The sequence below is a fragment of the Rhopalosiphum maidis genome, chromosome 4, assembly GCF_003676215.2.
Source record: "Rhopalosiphum maidis isolate BTI-1 chromosome 4, ASM367621v3, whole genome shotgun sequence".
Lineage (NCBI taxonomy): Eukaryota > Metazoa > Arthropoda > Insecta > Hemiptera > Aphididae > Rhopalosiphum > Rhopalosiphum maidis.
The window spans coordinates 7,514,130-7,535,237 of NC_040880.1; the positions used below are offsets into that span (position 1 = coordinate 7,514,130).

A 21,108-nucleotide genomic window follows, 5' to 3' on the forward strand; every position below is an offset into this window, starting at 1 on the left:
TAAAATTAATAAGTTTTAATAATTCAGGGTAGTCAATTATGTTGTTTAATAATTTAAATAGAAATTTTAATTTATTTTTTTAAATACAATTCTATAAGTTTCGGTAGGCTAAAAAATCCTTCAACACCTGTTATGTGGAATTTTTTCGACATGGCATTTATATGACAGAAATTTAAGGAAATTATTTTGAATTTTATCCAGTGTATTGAATCGACATAAAGATTTTGAAACCCATATGAGATGAGTACCATATTCTAGTTGTAAGCGAACTAATAAGCAATATAACAATTTAAGAGACGTCACATCCTGAAACTTGAAAGTCTCTACATGTCCGTTTTAATAAACCTAATTTTTGAAACGCTTTTTTTCTTATGGATTCAATATGGTAGGTAAACGATATAATGACGTAATAATATTATTACGATATTACAAGTTTTCAAATATTCGAAAAAACTGATGTGTGAAAAATATTTAATTTTAAAAATTATTATATTATATCATTTTACAAACGTGTTACTGCATTGAAAACATTTTAACGTTAATTTTCACTGTTTAATCTGTCAATTCCGGTTTATTTTTTCTTATTTACAAAATAAGTACAAAATACAAACTAAAAAAATATATATTTATACCTATTTATTATTGATAGAATAAAGATTTTTTTACATCGTTTTTTATATTTCCTTTTATTTATGAGTCAAGCTTCAGATAATTTATCACTATTATTATACAGTCTATTAACTATAATTGTTATTCTTATTGTTTTTTTACACACAATATTTAAATAATATTTACATGCGCATATTCTTCTCACTCTCACTCCATCTATACATACCGTTATTGATATTTATTTGTTTAAACCATATTCAGTTATCTATTGGTCAGTATAATACTACCAAGCATATAAAATATTACATTTAAGATTTAATAAATTGTTTGGCCTAATTTATCAGTGGATTTATATAAATTTGAATAGGTATATAACGATTAAACACATAATAACTGTAACGTCATATTTTCATGAAACATTTTTATTTTACATTATTTTTTATTTAACCTAATCTACTTATGTAAGAACAAAACATAAATCTTATAAATTATACTTAAGTTTTTTTTTATACTTATTACTTCATTAGAGTTAGTCAAAATAATTAGTCTCAACAATTAGATATATATAATAATAGTTTTAAATAATAAAAGTGGAACATTGAAATAATGAAATGACAATAAAATATGATATTTAATTGAACATAAATATGATCAAACTAAAAATTTACAGATAAAAACTCATAGATAACGTATTCTGTGTGTAATAAAATTACGATTATAATACTATGTTTTATAAAGTAGAAATAATATTAGACTATAGAAGTATAGAATATATTATTTTATGAGATACCGCAGTAAGGACAGGTGGAAAAGCAGGGGAATTAATTAATGCAGTAAGTTCTGAAATAAATGTGGTTAATGATTTATCGGTCATGGAACTATTAGACAATACGGTAGTATTGAAGTTAGTAACGAATGCATAATAAAAGGCTTTGAACTAGTGAGAGGAAGAGTTGAGAAGAGACGTCATGTGTTTTTAAAAATATTTTTTAACGTTTGCAATACATTGGATAGAACGACCTTACAAGAGCCTCAGAGATATTAAAGGTGATCGTAGGTTCCTGGTAATTACCTTATAGCTTATAGGAACGTTAATGATGGTGGCAAGAATGTGTGAAAGCAAACATTAACGTGTTGCAGCCAAATTATTCATGATAAATTTATCAATTTATAATAATTTAGGCATCCACGAAGACAGATAATCAGAAAAAGGTAGTGACTTATACAAGAAACTGTTAGTACCGGAAAACTGTACTAATGTGGTTTTGAATGCAAAGCGATTAGGCGAATAGAAAGTTTTCTTTTTTCTTTGTGAATTAGAGAATTTACTTGCTGACTTGAGGATTTATTATTCGACATGTCAAAAGTAAAGGAATTTTCAACAATATCAAATATGTAAATTAATTACGTCATTAAAAATCACGACTTTTAGTTATTATATATATATATACGTGTGGGCGTGTTGCCGCAGTCAACTTCGAACTAATATTTACATTTTTAAGATTAAACTGATAATTTTAAATATACGTTATAAACACAATAATTAGATGCCAATATCATTTTAAACAAGATATTTAAAATGTTAACGTATATTATTTTCATTTTTGTTCTGTATTTTATTTAAAAACATTTTAACACACAAAGCATTATGTACAACATATATGTACATTGAGACCATTATTGTTAATTAATTAATTTTATTATTAATTCCTTAAATATTTTAGTTCTAAATCCCTTGATGCATTACTTTACTGGAATTCTTAACTATAAACATTAAGCTCAACTTTTTTCATGGCTGAGCTACCTTATATTATGTATGTATTATACTTTTGTAGTTTGGAAAAACTATAAACAAATTTCTCATTATAATTTATAATAAAGTAGTGTACATGAAAAATGAAACCTGTCCATCATGCGCTAAGTCATGGTTTTTCGGTAGTTGTTATCAAACCAGGAAACAACAAAATTTTACCTCTTAATACATTAAGAAATATAAAGGTCCTAAGGAACTATTGTTTATGTAATATATTAAACACCTAGAGACCATCTGGCCAGCGTACCTTTTTTTATATCCGAGATTACGAAATGTAATGGTGACGCAATTGTACAATGTTAAGTACCAATGGTTACAAAAATGAGTATTGACAATGGGCCGCGAGTGCCAGGTCTCATTTTTCGTGTCCACGACTACTACTATTATATATATTATTTATTTGCCTCATTCATATGATAATTAATGAAAACAATTTGTAAAAAATCAATTATTTTAATAAATAACAATGACTTATATACAGTATATATATATATATATATATATATATGGATGGTATTTAATGATTGTATTACAATATTTAAATGTAAATAAATAATCAAGCGTTCATTAAGCTTTTATACTTAATGAAAAACAATAAAAAAGTCTATTCCAAACTCAAAGTCACCAACAGAGTTTTTATTTTTTAATTGTATAAATAAATAAATTTAAAAGTAATTTTTAATAGGACCTTGTTTTTCTTTATAACCTAATTTTACAGTGACATAACCACATTTTGTCATTATAACCTATCATTATAAAGTTACATACAACAACAATTTAATAATATTAAAATAAATTTGTGTGTATAAAACTTACCTATATTATACAATGTCCTGATTTTCAACTTTTTGTTGTTGTTCTTTTAACATAACCATAATATAAATATTGTCAAATTGAATTTAACAAGCAATAATTTTTATAAAAGTCTAAAATATTATAAAATGCGATTATATTTTCAATTTTTGATTATTTTTATAATAATATGTTCAGAAGATTAACAAAAGTGTATTTATAATATATGTATAAAAAATATTATTTAATATTAGGAAGTAAATAATTTATAATATTATATTTATTATAATGAAATAAAATTTAAAAAAAAGAATAGTTTTAGTAAACGCAATTTGTAACATTTTGCAAAAATGACCCAAATTAATAATATGAACTATTTTGATTTATAATATACCTTACACGAAAATGAATCCAAATTGAAGATCTGGATGGGAGATTCGTTTAACTTGTACATTGTTAAGTATTAACTATGATTATCAAATTCACCACTTGTTAAATTGTTATTTGGAGATGATATAATAATATATTGATCGTATGTATACATGTATGTATACTATATATAAAAACAGCTAAATAAAAAAAATTACACCACATTTTTAAATTTTTTGATTTTTGAATACATACTTAATACTTTTATGTTAAAAATATCCTGAATCCAAGTAATATATTTTTAAATTATAAAATCTAAACTCCATTTGCAATCAGTAAAATTTTTCTATTCCTATTTATGTTGACGATTTACTTATATTATAAAATTATTAAATAAAAAATTTCTTTAAAAAAATGAGGAATTATTTATGCGTGTAGTACTGTAGTGTAAATTCTGAGCAGGCCTTGGTCCTTTGCTTCCCCTCTAGATTTGTCCCTGGCATTAAGAATATAATGTTCTTTTTTTTTAAAAAAACAATAAATTATTTTCAATAAAATGTTATTTCAAATAAAAATATTAATATTAATATAGATGTTATCATTTTTACAATATTAATTATCTTTTGAAAAATCATTAGAAATGAAATGGCATTTTGTCGGATAAATGAGCTGACAATGAACGAATAAAATATGATTAATATGTTTTATTTTGGTTATACTGTTTAAAAAGTTGGGATTGAAAACAATTAATTAATATTTTTAATCGTTTTAAGAACTAATGCCAAGAGTGTCACAAAAGTATAGTTATTGTTTTATCTATATTCTATATTTATCTCATTTTTTAATAATAATATAAAAATGTGTATAACATTACTAATGAATATCAATAAGAAACATGGTTAAATTGGACGCATGGTAACTCAAGACTGCAAATGAGTTGCGTCCCGTAAAAAAGGTATATACAAATTACGTCCCAAAATATTAGGGATGCAATTAGTGCATTTTAATCAAGTGTTGTTAAACAACTAATTATTAAATAAATAACACATTTATTTTATGATTTATTGTTCGTTGAATGTATACTAATTACTTTTAACACTGCCTAATCACGCATATATGAGCTTGGTAAATTTAAAATAATTCGAAACTAAATAATATTTATACATCGCACATGTATATACAATACATGTATACACAATATAAAGCTTAACCAATAACATAGTATACTATAAAGGCCGAGTTATATTAATCATGATAACGATAAACGGCAGTTTGCTTATTATTGCTTATCATTTATCAACTATCAAGAAAAAATCCATTTATTATCGTAATTTATAATGTTATATACGTAATATAAAATATCAAAAAATAAAATCAAAGATCAGGATCTCTTATAAACACACCACGAAGAACCCCATTTAACAAAAAAAAAAATTCTATTTTCTAACAGAAACACTGGAAGTGGCAGATTGGGAGGATAGATTCCAGGATTGTGATGATTGAAAAACAGCGATGTTGGAGGTCAAAATTCTAACAGAATTGTAAAGCTAAGAATAAAATAGAATACAACCAAAAAAGTTGGTCGGAATTCGTTTAACGCAACCAAAGTATCCCGAAACTCAACTACAAGTACCTATTTCCAGTGTAATTTCCGACAGAAAAAAAATCAGATAAAATATAAAATTATTTATTTTATTATTATTAAATAAATATAAATCATATTTTTTTAAATAATTATTCGTATTAAATATAATAAATATACGCGTAATATGTAGTATGCCGAAAAGAACTGAAATTTAAAACTATAAAATTAGTTCAAAATATAAAATTACTCTGTATGTAATATTAAACAATGCGTGTAATCAACTAATGGCAATTTTAGTAATTTTAACATATGTCATCGCAATGGATACAACGTAGGTATGTTATGTACTAATGTTGAAAGGCTAAGTCCTTAAGACACTTAAAACTTAAGGTTAGGATACTGTTGGAGTATCCATATATGGATTGTAGGTAAGAATATAAAACGGGTGGACTTAACATTGCCTTTAATGTGTAATACTCGACAAAACTAAAATGTAAGGTATTAAATAGATTGACTGGTATTTTGAGGCAAACATTAATGATATTTTTACAATTAAAAGATTAAAATCAGTATTATAGTTGAGTAAAATGGTTAAGTAAATTAATTTTAATTTAGTTTACAAATTCATATTTTTGCACTAGTGTTTAAACATTTGCCGATTACTTATTATTTTATTGATTTATACTTTATACTATTTTAGAGTTTCTAATTTAAATAATTTTTAAAAATTGCAGGAAATATTTGAAAAACTATTTAAAATAAATAAAAATGTAGTGTTCAAATTACAATCTAATTATATCATTTAAATTATAGCTTTATATTTTATTTAAATGCCTAAAAAAAATATGGAAATCCATTAATAGGTACAAACAATGTATACAAACGTGGTTGTAACTTCTTAGCTCTCTTTCTTCTTTCAGAATCCAAAATAAACAAAAATATAACAATTTTAATTGTTTAGTTCTATTTCTATCATACTTATTGCATTAAACAACATTTTTATATTTGTTTATAATAAATAGTATTCGGGTATAACATTAGTACAGAATACAACTATTTATATTATTGTATATAAAATTATAATTTTTTAATTTATTTATTTAGGCATTTTATTTCTTAATAGTACTATTCATTACCATTGAATAAATACCTATTTATTTTTACAAGCATATTAATAACTAATTAAGTTATACAGATACTTGTTATAGTACATTTTCCAGAATATGTATTTCCAAATGATTTTATCCAAGAGATAATTTCATGAATGATCAAATAATTCAATGTTTTTATGACAAAGTTTATATTACATTTTGAATTTGAATTATTATAGTGACTAATCGATTTTTTATGTCCATTGATTAATATATTGATATATAATAAATAGGCTTATATTATTTTGAAATTATGTTAATTGTTAGTTAAACCTAAATTATATTTTATAATATTTTTTGTGTTTGTATTATTAAAATGGTTAAATAATAAAATAAAAGTATTGTTTAAAATAATAAATCTTATAAGCATTTATTAAGCAGTGTTCACTAATTTAAGGCAAAGGTTTGATTATAAATTATAATATTCGCTGAATATTTAATCATAGTTAAGAGTTATAATATATTATTATGCCTTTTCCGTATAACGTTCCTATATAAAGTACTATTGCATTACGTTGCATTATTGAATACAAGATTCCAAACTACTATTAATGAGCGTCCAATAATTAATGACCTATGAATTACATAGCAGTAGTGGTATTATAGTAGTGTGTAACACTAACACTATGTACCAATATTAGCTCTAGTGCCTATATTTACTATACATAAGTACTTACTAGTCAAACACTTTCACTCCGCAGTCATAGATTTATTTGTCTGAAAAAGTATTAAATATTGTAATTAAAAAATGCTTTATGATTTACACCAAAAATACTACATACGTTATAAAGATTAAATAATAATCATGAATGTGAAAATCTCTCGAAATTCCTTGTCTCTGTTTTAAAAATAATTTCTTTTCACCACCATCTCATATGTTTAAAGATAGTCATACTGTCATAATTGTGCTATACACAAGATAACGTAATAAAAATAATTAACTATCTAATTACTCGCTAAATTTGGGACTCAATTAAAGTCCCTAGTCGGCCTAGTCCCTATTGTATGATAGGGTACTGCGTAATGGGAACCCTATTACTTCATGTAAATTATATTATCATAGTAAAATTATTAATTTTCCTGCAATTTTCTCCATTAAATTCAAATTAAAAAAATATATTTTTCTATCGGTTCAACTTCTTATATGAAGTTTTTTTTCCTAACAATAATGCCAACCCTAATTAAATCCAATTAACACTTCATACTAAATATATACTTTTAAATTGAAAAATGTATGAATTTTACATTTCATCTGTTTAGTTTTGGATTCTGAGTGGAGTAATAAATGCATTAATTTTGCAACGATGTTTATTTTAATTTTTGGTGTGCGTATGTGTACATCATAATATATTCATAATATTATGTAATCGATAAAATATTTCAATTTTCAACTTTGAGGGTGGTTTTTAGATATAAAATTTAATATAGTTTGTACTTTATAAAGGTCATATTTAAAATTTTAAAGTACTTATTTTTATAATTAGGAAAAATAAACAAAAAATTTGGAATAACGGGTATTTTTATGTAAATCCAATTTTTTCACAAATCGATTTTGTTTCTTTGTGTAACGCGAAAACGAATAACTGTAGATGCTTGAAATTTTCACAACATTTTTATATTATCATTGTCATTATATAATAAGTTATCATTGATAACATTTTCAATTTTTTTTTTTTAATTGAACTTCTTACAGACATGAACATTTTTTTTCCATAATTGTCGTTAAAAAATAATTCACTGGGACAAAATTATTAAAAATGTAATACGAAATTCCACATAAGTTGTCCTTAAATCTGTATAAAAATATAAAATACATAGGCAATTTTTTTTTATATACATTTGAAGTTAGAATCTTGACAATATTCGTCAAAATCCCAAAAATTTACAAGCTATTTTTAGTTAGAAGTTCATAAAAAACTTTTCTCTTTATATTCAAGTTTTAAATATTTAATAAAGAATTCCTTATAAGTATTTCACACAGATACCATAAAATTTAAACTATATTGTTTTTTATAGACATATGTACAAATTAGGATAAAAATACTTATTTAAACAATAAATAACAATGTTCATTGTTTTGTTATAATTTACAAACTTTATTTGTGGGAACTTAAAACTTTTAAGTAGGTATATTATTATATTATTATGATTTTTACTATAGAAAATTATTTTTTTTTTTATTTATTTTAAGATATTATCTATGTATACTATGCACCAATTTTTACTGTTTTATGGTTATTTACAGAAAGATATTATTACATTTTTAATTATATAAATATGTAATATGGTATAAAAATATATATTATTATGATAATTGAATACTAAGAATATAATAGGTTTAATATTTTTGAAAAAATTACATCAATATATTATTATACTAAAGTTAAAATAAATAACTTTAATGAACTACTTTTTTTCGTTTAAAAATTCTTAATTTTTTATAATAATATAAACTATTTTGTTAATATCTCTTTAATAAAAAAAAATATAACTTAATTTAAGATGAGTTAAAATATTATCGTAGTAATGTGTGTTTATACATGTCAATTGTAATTAATTTGTTTGCTAAATAAAATTGATCAGAAATTTATGATTTCTCTTCTTCTTTGCACTAATTGTTAGTAATTAAAATTAAAAAAAAATGTTTTGATGGTTTAATGGTGTGCCCATAGTTTGATCTTTATGGATATATTTTATTTACATGTACATTTAGAACATTTATATTTTGCGATGAATGTTTTGGTTTTCCAATGGTGCATGTTTTTTATTATTTTTTTTTTTTTTATCTAAAAACAAACATTTATGATCACAGCATTTTTGTCTTCAGATAATTGAAGGTGTTTCTGATAACAAATTGGCTTAAGTTTGAACTTTGTACTTAAGTGGATCATAAGAGATATTTCGGAGTCACATCTACCATATAAATGTAGCCAACTGATCTCCCAGAAATATAAAATTGGACCAACATTTAAAAAATATATAAGTACCATTATTTTTATTCGAGTATTTCAAAAACAAAAATTAATTATTCATTCATTTTAAAACGCATGGTTATCATTAGTGCTATTAAACTATATTGTAATATAATAAACCTCCTTTATATTAAGCTATTTTAAACAAGAAGAATATTTTCTTTCCTCTTGAAATGTTCGAGTTAGATGTGAAAATGTAAAAATTAAAAATAATTAGATTTTAAATATGTATATAATATACCATCAAACCTATAAAAACTGTTTTCTATTTACAAATCAATCTAGTTCGTTAACGAGCGAAATTTAATATTTATATAAGGTAGGGTTATAATATTATAAGACCATTATGTACTAGTATAATATGGATCTGTAGTAAAATCTTTCATACTTTATTTAAAATAATAAATTGAGTTTAAATGAGTTTATGTAAACGAACTTTAGGACTTCTATTGACGAACGGGTTCTCTCCATTATTTTACGCACTTGTAGCAATATACTAGTATCAATGTAACAATTTATACACTAAAATTTCTTTCAATTTATTTTATGAAGAATATTCAAACGTAATCTGTGATAATATATTGCATTCTTCTCTTTTAACTTTTACTTGTATACATTTATACATACATACATTTAAGTATCATTTTCTATATCCTCTTATAAACTACCTTTGATATACAAAAAAAACTATAAACAATTTTACCAAATCACGATGAAAAATAATTGAATACAATACTTACTGAATATTCCGTATGAATAGCATGCATTTTATGATACAGAAAATATTATAAATAGTAAATAATAAATATAATATTAAGACATGTCAAGTAATAATATAATTTAAAGTCTGTTTTTTTATCTCAAGAGACACGATACAATGTTTTTTGTATTCAATTGATTATTACTATTATTTTATTATTATTATTTTTGTAGGTAATGTATTAAAAAATAAAGAACGTCATTAAAAATATTCGTTTTGTATACAACTTTCTTATATTTTTATTAATTTAATCACAAGAGGAACTTGACGTCAAATTAAATATAAGCTGTACTTAAAAAAGTTAGCATAAAATTGAAAATGAGACAAGTCTAAGTGATGTAGATACGTATGAGTTAAATAAATCACTACTAAAAAATTAATATATTTATTTGGAGAATAAGAAATAATAATAAAAAGGGTAATACCTACATTAATATTTATTTGTATTATTATAAAATAAAAAAATATCTAGGTATTCGATACCAAAAATTTTTACAATTCGATTCTTTATATTTATATAGTTTCTATATAGTTTTTAATACGATATAGTGCAATACGAATACGATAATATACTACAATATTAGACTGCGTGAATTATTATTATAATATATATAATTATTAGCCATTAAACGCTTTATAGTAAATATTACGATTAACAGGTTTTCTTTATCATTTTAATCTATTTGTTGCCTACTTTTTCACATTTCTATTGATATTGAAGTAAATTATCATAAACGCATAATTATTACGATAGAGTATCAACCACTTAATTTTAAACAAATTTCAATAGTGTAGACTCATTTTAGAATAATTGTAAGTCTACCAACTTATTTACTCATTTAATGCATACAATATGACTTGTATTGTACAATTCAAGTATAGACAACCCATCATTAAGTTGTGCTTAGCATGAAATTGAACATAAAAGTAATTTAATATTATATATAACAAATTCAAACTTTTTTTGTTACATCTGTTGAATTACATATTATGTTTCTAATAGTTACTACAGGACGAGTGTCCTGTAAGTCAATACTATACAATTATGATCTTATTATTATTGTGTATATATTACGTTTTTGGGCATTGGTTAAGAATAATTGATAATATTTAATAGCTGAAATTTAGTTATAATTAATTTGTAGAACATTAAAGGCTATTTGGTGTATATTAGAATAATTTTATTATTTGTAAGCAAAATTAATGTGGTCAAAAATGTTGTTTTAATTAACTTTATGTATCCATACCTCAGAGTTTATTGATAGTTTATTAATTCGTCGGAGGTTAACTATGCTCTATATTTTTTATTTACTGTAGTATTCCATGATGTATTGAGGGTGATTTTAGTTGTAATTATGTGTTCTAGCTAAATTATTGCATGTTTATTTTATTTATTTATTTACTTTTGGGATTAAGAAATTCTGATAAACTGGAACAATTGGGAGTTTTCTAAAATTATTTTGACTATGTAGTGATTTTTTTTTAATGAGATTCATTTGATTGATGTATTTTATTATAGTAATTTATTAGATGCTTCAAGTATTTCCTTTAGTTATAAATAACAAAATAAACTTGTAATGTATACAATCGTAAAGTTTATTTCCAGAGTATGTATATTTTGTTCTTTGAACTTTTGTTTGTTAGATGATACATATTATATATATAGTTGCTACCTATATTATATTATTCAATTTATATTTGTGATTCTATTATCTTATCTGACAACTTGTATAATAGTGATGTAGTATACTTAATAATATTTCTTGGAAGTAAACATTTTAAAAGAACGAATAAGATATAAAATTTACGTTGGTTTATTTCTGTGGTATTAAGGGATTTTTTTTTAAAAATAATGCCAATGAAAAATGATACAAATTACTTACATCGTATTATATTATTATAATATATATATATATATATATATATATATTATTGTTTTAGTTGATTTTATAATAATAACGACTAGTAAGTAGTAAGGATTGTTTTATTTATATATTAACCTCGATATAATAATCACGCATTAGTGTGTAATATTGAATTGATGTATTAATTAATTAAATAATAAAAAGCATATCAAGGACGACTTAATACCTATAAATTCCTAATAAATATTAATATAATTAAATTCTGCTAAATTCTTTAATGATATCAGTATAAATTACATGGGTTTTGACAAATGATGAACGACTGATAAATAAAATTATTATTGGTATGAATTGTTGATGATAAATTATTATGTCATAATTATGAATTACTAGTGTTGTTATGTTAGCATCTAATGCGTTAAAATAATCGAATGTTTTAATTCGCTGGCTTTACTGATTATTAATGATAATACATATTATTTTAAAGTGTTTTGATAAAGATGTTAGTTAATCTACCTATATATCATTGAACTCATGTATCTTGCGTTTTTTTAATTCAGCGAACAGCTTATTATAATTATAAATATTTAAGTTAGAATAAAAAAAAAATAGTTCTTCTGTAGTGCTGTATAATAGGGTTTAGTTATTGAGTAGTCACTGCGATAGATGTTTTCAATTTTCATTCAATGATTAATTATTGCATACGAAAAATGTTTCTGGGCGGAAATATAACCTTTAAATTTATAAGGATATATTATATAGCTTATTTTTAATATATTATATTTTGCAACATTATTGATTTGATTTTTTCCGATATAATTGAACAAAGAACGTTTAAGTTACACTAATATAAAATAATATAATGTTATAACGGTCGGAAAAAATCATTCAAAATTGCAATACATTTTTGTAGTATCATCACTAGCAACATAATATAATGTGCAACAGTGTCATCATATGTTTAGTGTTTGTTCTACATTATATGTAAGACTTGCCATAGTGTATCTTTAAAAACTTAAACTTTGGGAACAACTGATGAAGTGGATTTCTACGTAACAATAATGCTATTAAGATCACCGACCATCAATTTAAGGAAAATCCTAACGAAAACAAATGGTTAATCTTTATAGAATTTATAAACATTTAATCAACTTATATCTGAGTACAGGTACATTTTAAATTCTGAATGGAGCGATTAATGTATATTGTTTTTTATTAGAAGAAAATCTAATGGGTTCTTTTAGGATAAAATTGAACACTTATAATTATTTTAAATACAATTAGGGAAAATGAGAATTTTTAATGCAAAACTATAATTCTTAGCTAGCAAGATTGATTTTTATTTTATCAAAGATAATTCAAAATTTAAAAAAACCATAAATACTTGAAATTTATAATATAGTATTACGCTGTATTAGCACTATTAGCTATTTATGTTAATTATTAATATGTTTTGAGCTTTGATCGATACACCTAAAATTTTTTTTCTTCTATAAATATTGATAAAACATTTTTTGCCAATTGAAAATACTTGAAAAATTAATATGTCCTTATAATTTTTTTTTCTGTATCTCGAAAATCTAATACATAATATAAAAGTACAATTATAATACATACATAAATGTATATATTTTATACTTTTTCCTTTTTCATATTTTTAATTCTGTAAATCACGTTATAGCCAATAAATGTGTTGTCTCCGTTTTACTAACGCATAGTATGTCAAATTTAACGTTTTTTGAATCTGATTTTAATATCAGAGTGAACTGATGTATAATCAAATTAAAAGGTAAAAATATTATCTAAAGAATATTAATAAGTTATATAACATTATATGATTATATACCTCTTGAATATTTTGATATTTTTATTTTAAAGCGTATAATTTCCATTTTAAATAATTATTATATATTTTTTAAGTACATTTTGGTATGTTATATTGACGCACAAGATGGAATAATATATGCGGATATAACAGACTATAAAATTGTTTGCATGTTTGTAATTTATTATTTATAGTAATTTATTAGACAACACGCTTTCATAAAAATCAAAATTAATTTGATACATTTCTAATTTTTTTTTCAAAATAAATAAATATAATATTTAATCAAATAAAAATTAAATAATATTTAAAAACAGATAATATAATTATAAAATGCTCTGTATTAAAATTTAACATAATTAATATCTAAAAGTAGCTGACTTTGTGTGTACGAGTATAATTGGAACGAAGAGTAAAGGGAACGAAGAGAAGAAGAACACAAGTAATAAATAGCGTATTGCAGCATGTTTCAATAATAAATTTATAACATCTGTTATATCTTAAATTACTTAAAAACTATATTTAAATTAATTATTAAAGTATCATTTAATAATTTTATGAAAATATAAGATTGTTGACAAATCAGAGTAGAATTATTTCTATTATTATTTATATTACGATGTAATATGTCCGATTTTTATGTTTTTTTTAATCAATATTAAAATTTAACATTTTAAAATGTTGTTTCAGTATTTTACTTAATTTTTTAATATTATTTTCATATTTCGGAATAACTTTCAGAACAGCATTTTTATATATTTATTGTTTTTACTTACTTTAATAGATGGTCATTAGTGCTACTACATGCATCTATACTATTATAATTACCAATATATTTAAATTGTTAAAGTGTTGTACATATGAATAAAAATAACAAACTTCAAGTTTGTATTTTATTCATTATTGCAAAATTATAAAATAAACATTTTGTTTTATAAATCAAAAATAAATCACCATTAAATCACCATTAAATCATAATTATGCATTACTTTTTTTGATATAAATAAAAATTGAAATAAATAAGAATAGATTTATTTTCAGTATATAATATTTCTAAAAGTTATTGAATAATTAACATAAGTCAGTATCGGTTTGGCACTTATACCCAATACTGTAAATTTCAATATATTATTATTACTTCAAATTTTTACCTGTTGTTATAATCTCAACGTAATGAACCATGTAACTATAATAATATTCACGGATGTTACAGTATGTGGTTAAAATAAAACTTCTTATATCACACTACTAAAGTTTCCCATTTCACGTGTATACGTGAAATTTACATTTATCATGGTATACAAAAACTGTTTACTAATAAAATCTATGTACAACACGTGTGTTACTATTTACATATATTAGTTGATTAATGTTTAAAATATTCTATATTCACTTATTTACGAGTAAATGTAGGTATTACAGGGATTTATTTATTTATTTATTTTTTTTTTTGTATATAAATATATGCTCTGATAGAAAAATATGTTTTTTTTAGATTTTATAATATAGTGAACCTAAATTTGATAATATATATATATATATATATATAACTTTGTATAATATTTTAATATAGTATATTTTTAAAAACTAAAATAAAATACGAAGTTTAAAACCAAATGTAAATATTTTATATATTTATGCTTTGTAACAAAAAACAAACAAATAAGAAAAATTACTTGAAATTCAATTATTGCTATCTACGAAAAAAAAAATATTTATTAAGTAACCTAAATGCAATATATTTTTTTCTGATATTTAATAGGAAAGAATATGTAGTTATTATTTTTTATTTTATTAACAAATTTAATTTATTATATGAACTTCACGATTCTTTTACAAAGTAATAACAATATTTCATCATACCATAGTTAAGATATTATTATTAATACAAATAGTTATACTGTAAGAACTGTCGCTTCTTGATTTAATATCATCGTTATTTAATTACACACGAATACTTCTCCTGTATTCAAAAATATTATTAACATTCCATTTAATAATAGGTATTTGTCTTACGACATTATTAACCGTGTTACATGCACAAGCAGCAGAAATTATTTCCATCTTCAAAATATAGAAGTAACAAAAAAAAAAAAAAAATAGAAATACCAAACATTACAATTTAAATTTGTATTTTGCATAAATTGCTAGATGATAAATAAATATATTTATGGAATATTGATAACTTACTTAAATGGATTTGTTATGAAACTTAAAATATATACATTATTTCCATATTAGTATAACTATTGATATAAAACGATAAATTTGAACAGTATTTAATATTTATAGGTAATAATAGTAATAGTTCGCTTGCAGTAGTACTTAAATATAGTTATGTCAATTACATATTAATAATTTATTTACTTTTAAGTTTTAATTATTTATAACCGACAATATATATTTAAATCAATTCAAACGTAAATATAATTTATAAAGATTTTCAAAACATAATTTATTAAGTCAATTATTAAATCATATTTTATAATTTATAAATTTATTATAAACCTTAATTGTTTAATGTATATTAAATGTTTACAATAATGATTGCTTTTCAGATTTTTCTATATCCCATAAATACCAAATTTTAAATAAGTAGTTAATAATTGTATCATTAATATCAAAGAATTTCTAGTAAGTACATCACTCCGCTATTTTAAACTGCAAGTGATAACAAAAGCAATTTTTCAATAAAAAAAAAAAAACTTAAGCCAACAAAGTATATTTTACATTTGAGTTGCGATATTTTGAGTTTTTATTTAAATGAAATATGTGATTAGTATTATATCATTATAAAAAATATAATTTATTTGTTTAAAATATTTTTTTATATTCAACCGTTTATATATTTCAAAAAAAAAATATATAATATTCAGCATGATACCTAATTAAAAATAAATACGTTTATATAAAACATAATAAAACAACTTTTCAAGAATTCATCTGTTTTGGTCTAATTATATGGACTTTAATAAATAAACAATCATTAGTTAAATAAATACTATACTGTGTAATTAAAAATGTGAATATTTTTCACTAATGTGTTAGTTAAAATCAATTATGATCGACACGAAATTAATTCTATACAAATCCAATTTGTTATCAAAATTATAAGTTAAATTATGTTTAGAAGTTATTATACTTATTAAGTACTTGGATCAAAGGATTATCAATTAACCGTCATTTATACGTATTGTTATTGATAATAGACTATGTAATATAATATAAACATATATGAATTTCAGAACGAAAAAAAATACTTATATTGATAAATCATAATAAAACAGAAGTGCGATTTAAAATCATCTTTCTTATATGTAATATTTAATACGTTTCTATTAACTAAAATAATTATGTTTTACATATTGACCAATTAATCTATAACTACACTTATTTTTCAATTTATTGCATTTAAATTATTTTTTTAAATTAAATAAATGAGTTTTTTCAATTTCAAATACTAAAAAACAAAATTAAATATTTTTATGATTTCTTTATCTTACATATTAGTTAAGACGTCAACATTTTTCTCAATTTGTGGATATCAAGTAAGATAGTTTTTTTAAGAATTAAATATAATATAATATATAATATGTTAAAACTCCATAGGTAAATATATATTACTCCACGACAAATATATACTAAGAACTTTTATAGAATATAACGTTTGCTTAATATATTATGAGAATTTCTATCACTAGTGTAATAATTAGTATTTATATGTATCATAAAAAGTAAATACCTACTAACCTATTATTAGAATGTATTTTAAAATATATTCATGTTTTGTATAGCTATACGAAGGGTTAAAATATCTAATATATAGTTTCCCCAATTTTTTTTTACTCAACGCCCCTTTTGATGTTCATAAATCTTACATCACCCCTGATAAAATTTTTAATCTGTGTGACAACTTAAGTTAGAGTGGTTTCAAAAAGTAGAAAGATTTTAAATATACAATGACAAATTAATTTATTGTACATGACGTGTAATATTAGTAAATATGGAGTAAATACAATTGATAATATCCTAATTAGATGTATGCTCTTAATGTCTTTTCAAAACTCACATTCGATACGATATTCGTTAATAATAATTATTTATTCTAAAAATATATTATAACTACATACAGTATATTATAAGGCGTACATTTTTGTACAACATATTAACGATAATGTGACTGCTGGAGGAAAATTCAGAATGAAAAAATTCACACAGAAATAGTCACCACCCACTTATATAATAATATGTTCCTTAGTAGAGATATAATTTCCATTATCCCCCTTCCCCTAGAAAGTTCTATAACTCACTTTAAGAAACACTGATATAATAAGTATATAATTATAAATTAAATATTAAGTACAGGTACATTCAGTTTTTCTATTAAAAAACAGGATTCAAAATAATATGATTTATAGAAAATGTTTACAATGTAAACAATTGTATTTTTAAAATTCAGATGTGAAATTTCCAGGTAGATAAATTATGCTAATAATCTTATCAATTTTAACAGTGATACATACCACAAATGTTCTTAAATTTGTGATATTCACAAAAAACAACTAATTTTAATTTTTAGAACAAAATTAATTTCTATGAGCATTAAAGTATGATTTTTATAAGAAATAAGATTATAAGAATATAAGACTTAATATATTAATGGTACCTATTATACTATAAATACTAATATATTGAACAATGTTTAAGAAGTGTTATAGTGTATATCCACATATAAAACCCATTATTATGAGCTATTAAAGCGATTTAATGTAGGCAGTGTTCTGTCCAATTGGTTAGCAAAGTAAACGAACATTTTACAATTTAAATAAACGCAAAGTACATAATCTATAGACGTCTAGTTTTAAATCGAGTTACATGTAGCTTTACGTGAACTATCAGTGCACTATAACTACATGGCATAGTACGGTTATACCTACATCAAAAGTATTTTCAAAACAAAATGTATATTTAAAAAAATCAATATAGCCTCGTTTGACATACAAAAATAATGGGTTTTAACAAAATCATTTGTTTTAATTGATACTTTCACAATAAAAAAAAACTGTCATGAAGTAATTAATCAGAAAATACGTCTTAACATATTACACACCTAAGACAAGACGTGTCTACTACCACAACTTAAAATGTATAGTTTAAAAAAAATCTTATTGAAGTTTTAAGTTTAGATATTATAAAGATATTTTCCACTTAAGTACGTACTAAAAATTAAAAAAATAAATACTTACACGTATTAAAGTATTTTTTTTTAAAGAAAGCCAGTTATTTATGAATGTAGACTTGTGGCTATCTTTAAGATATATTAGTATAACTATACAAGCAGTGTAAGCATAATTTGAAAATCTTACTTCTACTATGACTTAATTATGTAACTTCTGTTATTTGTATATAATATAGACAAAATTACAAATATATGATTAAAATCTAAATGATTTAAATAAAATAAAGATGAAAAAATTTAAACTAACATTAAGAATTGACGCAATTTAACAAATTTATCAACCAATTAAACCACCCGCTGGCAGGTATATGCTAAGAGTGGCCAAGTTAAGCCTCGCATCTTTATAAAATCAAAATCTACCTGTTATTATTATTATTTTGGTACAGATTTATAACAATTTATCATCAAATTAAATGAAATGCATTTGTAAACATTTTGTACCTTGGTATCGTAGTATCCATCCATGTGGTTTGCGAACATATTCATGTTGGTCATTTCTGGTACATAATATATGTATGGCCGGTAATACACATGATATGATGAAATCTGACTCTGTTAGTGCAGATAACAGATTTGTGGTATACGGTACATTCAATAAAATTAGCTGTAATGAACACTACTTACTTCAATATCGAATCATTAATAATTGTTGACAATTATTTTTTTTTCTCAAAGTTAATATATTATTATTGCTAGGTAGCTAGGTTGTATGAAAAATTGATTTATTTAATGGTTCTATAAAATTCAATGGACCAATCATGAGCCACTAAATCATGTTTAAGGTACCATTATCCCATTATTGGTTCATTAATTGTTTAGTGATTGTTGTTCGTGCAACCCTGAGAATATGCATGGAATAATAAAATATACTGAAAATATCGTTTATGTTTTCAACTATTTGTATTTCAAAAACTAAATGTTTTATTAATATTATATTTAAGTTCTGGTTTTGACATATAATAATACGAAAATATTGCGCATTATGTATTTATATTCTAATGGCAGGATTTTGCACCAAATTAACACAAACTTTTAACACCCTCAAAAATCCTCAGAAATCTAAAAATAGTAGGTAAACTACATTTTGATAAAAGCATTCGATAATATTATGATGTTAGTTGCGGTCTTATATGTGTACGTAAATCCCGTAGAAAATCCGTCTAAAAATAAATTTAATGATTAAAGTACCCAATCGTTAATATTTGTTGATGAATTAACTGTAATCTAGACATTAATAAGTTCGTTGATAGTTACATGAATGAGTGAAATTATTTAAAATTTTTGTAAAGAAAAAAATAAAAATATATAAAAATTGATGGATTAAAATATTGTTTTTAAATATTTAAAAAAATTAAAGTAAACATTAATGTTGCATCGTTAAAATGTATTATGTTTGATATCAATAATTCACACCATAGACAACTACACAACATCTCACTAAAAATTAAACAGTTTATTAATTAATTATTCTTCTCTAAAAAATATTATATTAAATGTTATGGACATTAAAATATTTATAATTTGTAACGTAAATAATGTGACGAAATCAAGCATAATTTGAAAAATAAAAATAAACATAATATCACCAAAATAATTAAATTTGAATCTGTGAAGCAACAATATCTTTTAAATTCTTAACTGTAATAGTTTTATTCGTTTAAAAATAATTTTGACTTAGATTACCAAAGTTTCAATTCAATTTGGCTTGATGAAAATACTATTATGTATTATTATTACACTATTACAATGATATTGACAAATTTAACTAAGTATAAACCAAGTGAGAAAAATAGGAAGAAAAATACTATAATATTATAGTATATTATATAATATAATATATAATATATTATAATATAATATATATTATTTTCATTACTAAAAATTTAAAAATGTTCATTATATACATAAGTACCTTTAGTTGGACACAATTAACTTACCTATATCAAAAAATACTTTGAACTCGATAGTTTACTTCAAAAAGGTACCTATATACAAAAGATACACAATTTAAAGCTAGTAAACAATTCTCCCAGATATCCAAATCCAAATAGTGTTTTTTTTTCAAAAAACCTGGATTTGATTCAAATTAGGATTAAAAAGTTAAGGTTAACACATAATATAAATACAT

The 21,108-nt window shown here is 22.3% G+C and overlaps 1 protein-coding gene across 3 annotated transcripts in view; it reads left to right on the forward strand.

Annotated features, from left to right (window-relative positions):
- LOC113550008 (neuropeptide F receptor-like) overlaps positions 1-21,108 on the forward strand; it is a 63,197-nt gene that overhangs the window by 15,401 nt on the left and 26,688 nt on the right. The window contains exon 1 of one of the 3 annotated variants that reach the window (XM_026951587.1): positions 17,183-17,289. The exons of the other annotated variants lie outside the window; for them this stretch is intronic. The gene's annotated coding sequence lies outside the window, so the exon portion shown is untranslated. Of the gene's footprint in view, positions 1-17,182; positions 17,290-21,108 lie in introns of those variants that run through there. 3 annotated transcript variants of the gene reach the window in all.